This window comes from Cebus imitator, unplaced genomic scaffold (assembly GCF_001604975.1).
Source record: "Cebus imitator isolate Cc_AM_T3 unplaced genomic scaffold, Cebus_imitator-1.0 Scaffold685, whole genome shotgun sequence".
In the NCBI taxonomy this organism is placed as follows: domain Eukaryota; kingdom Metazoa; phylum Chordata; class Mammalia; order Primates; family Cebidae; genus Cebus; species Cebus imitator.
The window spans coordinates 615,308-621,751 of record NW_016108000.1 but is presented as its reverse complement, the minus strand read 5'-3'; the positions used below and the strand labels follow the sequence as shown (position 1 = coordinate 621,751).

Sequence of the window (6,444 nt, the reverse complement as noted above, 5' to 3'; positions counted from 1 at the left end):
CTCCATTTCTGCCCAAACAGCTGCCCAGTTTTGTGCTTGAAACCCAGGGCCTTGGTTGTATAGGCAACTGAGGAAATCTCCTGGTCTGCAGGTTGCAAAGACTGTGGGAAAAGTGTAGTATCTGGGCCAGAATGCACAATTTCTCTCAGCACAGTCCCTCACAGCTTCCCTTAGCTAGGGGAGGGAGTTCTCTGACCCCTTGCACTTCCAGGTGAGGCAATGCCCCCCTCCACCACTGCTTCAGCTTGCCTTCTGTGGTCTGTAACCACTGCTTAACCAGGCCCAATGAGATGAGCCAGGTACCTCAGTTGGAAATGCAGAAATCACTCGTCTTCTGTGTTGATCTTAGTGGGAGCTGCAGATCGGAGCTGTTCCTATTTGGCCATCTTGCCAGCCACCTATTTTTACTCTTTGTTTTTTATCAATTTTTTCCACAGCATTAGTTGTTGTTGAAATTGGTATCACTCCTTGAAACAGTAGTTTTATGTCTTTTAGAGGTATTACAAAAGTCTTAGCCATTACTTCTTCAAGTAATACTCCTTCTCCTTTTTCACTCTCACCATTTTTGGGGAATCTATTTATACCTATGTGATACGGGTTGGGTGTTTGTCTACTCTGAATCTCATGTTAAAATGAGACCTCCAGTGTTGGAAGTGGGCCTAGCGGGATGTGTTTCGATCGTGGGAGAGAATCCCTCATGAGTGGCTTGGTGATTTCCTTGTGGTAATGAGTGAGTTCTCATGCTATGAGTTCACATGAGATCTGGTTTTTAAAAACATCCTGACAGCTCCTCCTTCTCTCTCTTTCTTGCTCTTGCCATGTGATGTGCCTGCTCCCTGTTTCACCTTCAACCAGGATTGTAAACTTCCTGAGGATCTCACCAGAAGCAGTTGCCAACATCACAATTTCTGTATAGGCTGCAGAATTGTGAGTCAAAATAAGCCTCTTTTCTTTATAAATTACAGAATCTTAGATACTCCTTTATAGAAAGGCAAATGGAATGATACACTATGCTAGACACGTTGTTCCTTATACATATCTTATTATCTCTAGTTACAACTTTTCTTTATCTGTGCTTCCTTTTTAATTATATTTTAGATTCAGAGGGTACATGTGCAGGTTTGTTATAAGGGTATATTGTGTGAATCTGAGGTTTAGACTTCTATTGCTTTTATCACCCAAATAGTAAACATAGTACCCAATAGGAAGTCTTTAAGCCCTTGAGTCCTCATTCCCTCCTCCCTTTTTGAGTACCCAGTGTCTGTTGTTCTTATCTTCATGTTTATGTGTCTCCAATGTTTAGCTCCCACTTATAAGAGAGAACATGCAGTATTTGTTTTTTCTGTTTTTCTGTTACTTTGCTTAAGATAATGCCCTCAAGCTGCATTCATACTGTTGCAAAAACATGATTTTGTTCTGTATTATGGCTGCATAATATTCCACAATGCATATGTACCAAACTTTTTTTTCATCAAATCCACTGTTGATAGGCAGCTGGTTTGATCCTGTGTCTTTGCTTTTATTTTCATTTGTTTATGTTATCTGTGATTTCTTTAAATGGTTTTTTTTTTTTTTATTTTTTGTAGAGATCTCTTACCTTGTTAGCTAGATCTATTTCTAGACATTTTTCTTTTTTTTGTGGCTATTATAAATGAAATTGCACATTTCATTTTGCCCTCAGCTTAAATATTATTGGTGTAGATAAATGCTACTAATTTCCGTGTGTTGATTTTGTATCCTGAAACTTTACTTAACTTGTTTATCAGGACTATGAATCTTTCAGGAGTCTTTTGGACTTTCTAGCTATAGACTCATATTATCCGCAAACAGAGAGTATGACTTTTTATTTTCATATTTGGATGCTTTTTATTTCTTTCTCTTGTCAAATTGCTCTGCTAACACTTCCAGTACTCTGCTGAAAAGGAGTGGTGATAGTGTACACCTTTGTCTTTTTCCAGTTCTTAAAGAGGATACTTCCAGCTTTTGCCTGTTCAGTATTATGTTGCCTGTGTGTTTGTTATAGATAGCTCTTCATGTTTTTAGGTATGTTCCTTCACTGCCTAGTTTATTGAGTACTTTTATCATGAAAGGATACTGGATTTTATTGAAAGCTCTTTTCTGCATCTATTGAGATGATCACATGGGTTTTTTCTTTTTAAAAAATTCTGTTTATATGGTTAAATCAGATTAATTGAATTGTGTATGTTGAAACAAACTTGCCCCCCAGAAATAGAGATCACTTGCTTGTGAGCAATTAACTTTTTGGTGTGCTGCTAAATTTGATTTCCTAGTATTTTGTTGAGGAATTTTGTCTCTGTGTTTATCAAGGGTATTGACCTCTAGTTTGTTCTTGTTGTTGTTGTTGTGTCTTTGCCAGATTTTGGTATCAGAATAATACTGGTTCTGTAGAATGAGTTAGGGAGAAATATTTTCTCTTTAATTTTTGGGAATAGTTTCAGTAGGAATGGTACCAGTTCTTCCTTGTATATCTTTCATAATTTAGCTGTAAATCCATCTGGTCTTGGGCTGGTTTTGGGTGGCAGGTATTTTCATTTTTGATTCTAGCCTGGAAATTGTTATTGGTCTGTTCAGAGTTTCAATTTTTTTCTGATTCAATTTTGGGAGATTGTGTTTTACCAGAAATTTATTTGCTTCTTCTGAATTTTCTATTTGGTGTGTGTAGAGTTGTTCATAATATTCTCTGCGAACCATTTGTATTTCTGTGAGATAGGTTCTGATGTTAGCTTTCTCATTTCTGATTGTCCTTCTTTTGATCTCTAATTTTTTACTTTGTGCATTTAGTTAGTAGTCTGTTGATTGACTTTATCCTTTCAGTTAATCAACTTTTTGTTTCATTGATCCATGGCATTTTTTTTCTCAATTTCCTTTCATTCTGCCCTGCTGCCATGATTTTAGTTATTTCTTTCCTTTTTCTATATTATTTATTTATTTATTTTAGCTTTGAGATGCTTGTTCTTGTTTTTCCAGTTGTTTTAGGTGCAATGTTAAATGGTTAATTTGAGATTTTTCTATCTTCTGACTGTAGGCATTTAATGCTATAAACTTTTCTGTTAATATTGCTTTTGCCACATCCCAGAGGTTTTTATATAATTTATCTCTATTGTCTTTCTCTTTTGTTATCAATTTTTTGTTTCTTATTATTATACTTTACATTCTGAGGTATGTGTGCAGAATGTGCAGATTTATTACATAGGTACACATGTGCCATGGTAGTGTGCTGCACCCATCACCCATCACCTACATTAGGTATTTCTCCTAATGTCATCCCTCCCATAGGCATTCACCCCTAATAAACCCTGGTGTGTGATTTTCCTCTCCCTGTGCCCATGTGTTCTTATTTTTCAACTCCCGCTTATGAGTGAGAACATGGGGTGTTTGGTTTTCTGTTCTTGTGTTAGTTTGCTGAGAATGGTGGTTTCCAGCTTCACCAATGTCTTTGCAAAGAACATAAACTCATCCTTTTTATGGCTGCATAGAATTCCACAGTGTATATGTGCCACATTTTCTTTATACAATCTATCATTGATGGGCATTTGAGTTGGTTCCAAGTTTTTGCAATTGTGAACAGTGCTGCAATAAACATACGGATGCATGTGTCTTTAGAGTAGAATAATTTATAATCCCTTGGATATATATCCAATGATGGAATTTCTGGGTCTAATATTATTTATGGTTCTAGATCCTTGAGGAATTGCCACACTATCTTCCACAATGGTTGAACTAATTTATACTCTTGCCAACAGTGTAAAAGTGTTCTTATTTCTCCACATTCTCTCCAGCATTTGTTGTTTCCTGACTTTTTAATGATTGTCATTCTAAATGGTGTGAGATGGTATCTCATCGTGGTTTTGATTCACATTTCTCTAATGGCCAGTGATGATGAGCTTTTTTTCATATGTTTGTTGGGTGCATAAATGTCTTCTTTTGAGAACTGTCTGTTCACATCCTTTACCCACTTTTTGACGTAGTTTTATGGGTTTTTTTTGTAAATTTGTTTAGTTCTTTATAGATTCTAGATATTAGCCTTTTGTCAGATGGATATATTGAAAAAATTTTCTCTCATTCTGTAGGTTGTCTGTTCACTCTGATGGTAGTTTATTTTGCTGTGCAGAAGCTCTTTAGTTTAATTAGATCTCATTTGTCAGTTTTGGCTTTTGTTGCCATTGCTTTTGGTGTTTTAATTATGAAGTATTTACCCACACCTATGTCCTGAATGGTATTGCCTAGGTTTTCTTCTAGGGTTTTCAAGATTTTAATTTTTATCTTTAAGTCATTCATCCATCTTGAGTTAATTTTTGTATAAAGTGTAAAGAATGGGTCAAGTTTCAGTTTTCTGCACATGGCTAGCCAGCTTACTCAACACCATTTAGCAAATAGGGAATCCTTTCCCAGTTGCTTGTTTTTGTTGGGTTGGTCAAAGATCAAATGGTTATAGATGTGTGGTGTTATTACTGAGGCCTCTGTTCCATTCCACTAGTCTATATATCTGTTTTGGTACTGGTACCATACTGTATTTTTACTGTAGCCTTGTAGTATAGTTTGAAGTCAGGTAGCATGATGCCTCCAGCTTTGTTCATTTTGCTTAAGATTTTCTTGGCTATGTGAGCTCTTTTTTGTTGTTGTTGTTACATATACAATTTAAAGTATATTTTTCTAATTATGTGAAAAAAGTCAATGGTAGCTTGATGGGGATAGCATTGAATCTCTAAACTACTTTGAGTGGTATGGCCATTTTTACCATATTAATCCTTCCTATCCATGAGCATGGAAAGTTTCTCTATTGTTTGCATTCTCTCTTATTTCCTTGAGCAGTAGTTTGTAGTTGTCCTTGAAGTGGTGTGGGGGTTGATTAGAGTGGTAAAAGAGCTATCGGGAAGAGGAAGTCCTTTTGAAAGGTTAGAAGGTTCTGCAAAGCTTCAGGGCAGAATAAGCTGAAGGCAGCTGTTCTCTTACCCTGAGGCAGAGAGCGAGAAGTAGGTGCAAGAAAATGTAGGACAATTTATGTAAATAGACTTGTTTACTTTTGTTGTCCAGAAACCTACCTTTGATCATCCACCCGTGAGACTCTTCCCTGCAAGGAGGGATAACAATTTTAACTGCCCAAAACACTTCCAGTGTGGAAAAATGGCAGCCGCCCTTCTGGACTCACGTGTGAGTGCAGAGGAAAATCTGAAAAAGACCCCAAAGAAGATGATGAAAATGGCAACCAGAGCTGTAACGTCAGTGGTGGAAGAGGAGGGCAGAGACGCTTCCCATAGCAAAGGTTCTATAATAGGAGGATCTATAATAGGAAGCTGTGGATCAGAATATGACTACTTTTATTCTGATGAGGAAGCAGTAGAAGCTGACAGTGAGGGTGATGCTGAGTCCTGTGATGAAGAAAATGAAGATGACGCAGAATCAAATATTGGAACTAATGCGAGCTGGGCAGATGCCATGGCTAAAGTCCTCAAGAAGAAAACTCCTGAAAGTAAATCTACTATTCTGGTCAAAAATAAGAAGCTGGAAAAGGAAAAAGAAAAGTTAAAGCAAGAAAGACAAGAGAAAATAAAAGAGCATGATAATAGGATGGAGTGGGAAATGATGTGCAGAGTAAAGCCAGATGTTGTCCAAGACAAGGAGACAGAAATCTTCAAAGAATTGCAATGAGGGGTGTGGTGCAATTATTTAATGCTGTTCAGAAACATCAAAAGAACGTTGATGTGAAGGTTAAAGAAGCTGGAAGCTCTATTAGAAAGCGAACTAAGTTGATAACAACTGTTTCCAAGAAAGATTTTATCAGTGTTTCGAGAGGAATGGATGAAAGTACAAATAAGACTACCTCAAGCAGAAGAAACCAAAGGCCAAACAGACTGAAGTGAAATCAGCAGAGGGCCCAGGTTGGACGATCCTAAGTGATGACTTCATGATGGGAGCATCTATGAAAGACTGGAACAAGGAAAGTGATGGGCCAGATGACAGCAGACCAGAATCTGCAAGTGACTCTTATGCATTAAGCACCATAGGAAATAAAATTATAATCATTTTATTTTCTCTGGAAAAATTTTTCATCCCCTGATAGTTGGGGATTTATAAGGATACCATTTGTAAGAAAGTCAAAAGACTTTTGCCTCATTTCATACTTCCCCTTTTCATGTACACTTTATATATACTTTATTAAAATTATATTTTAAACACTGGTATAATTTTAAGCATCATTCATCAGAACATTTGTAAAAGGAAATATTGCTGTTTGACCAGTGAGATATGCATTTTTTCAGGGTCATATTGGTCATGTCTGTTAGTATGTTATTCCAGCATCACCAATGTTTTCAGAAATACAGTGCCAATTCATAATTAAACTCTTTCAAGTTTAAAAACAGAACAATTTTAATTATCCACAGATTTTGTTGGCTCCAGGTTTTTGGCATTATTTCTGTACTG

General features: G+C 36.6%; 1 pseudogene; it reads left to right on the top strand.

Annotated features, from left to right (window-relative positions):
* Positions 1-5,145: 5,145 nt before the first annotated feature.
* LOC108296142 lies at positions 5,146-6,090 on the top strand (annotated as a pseudogene).
* Positions 6,091-6,444: the final 354 nt, after the last annotated feature.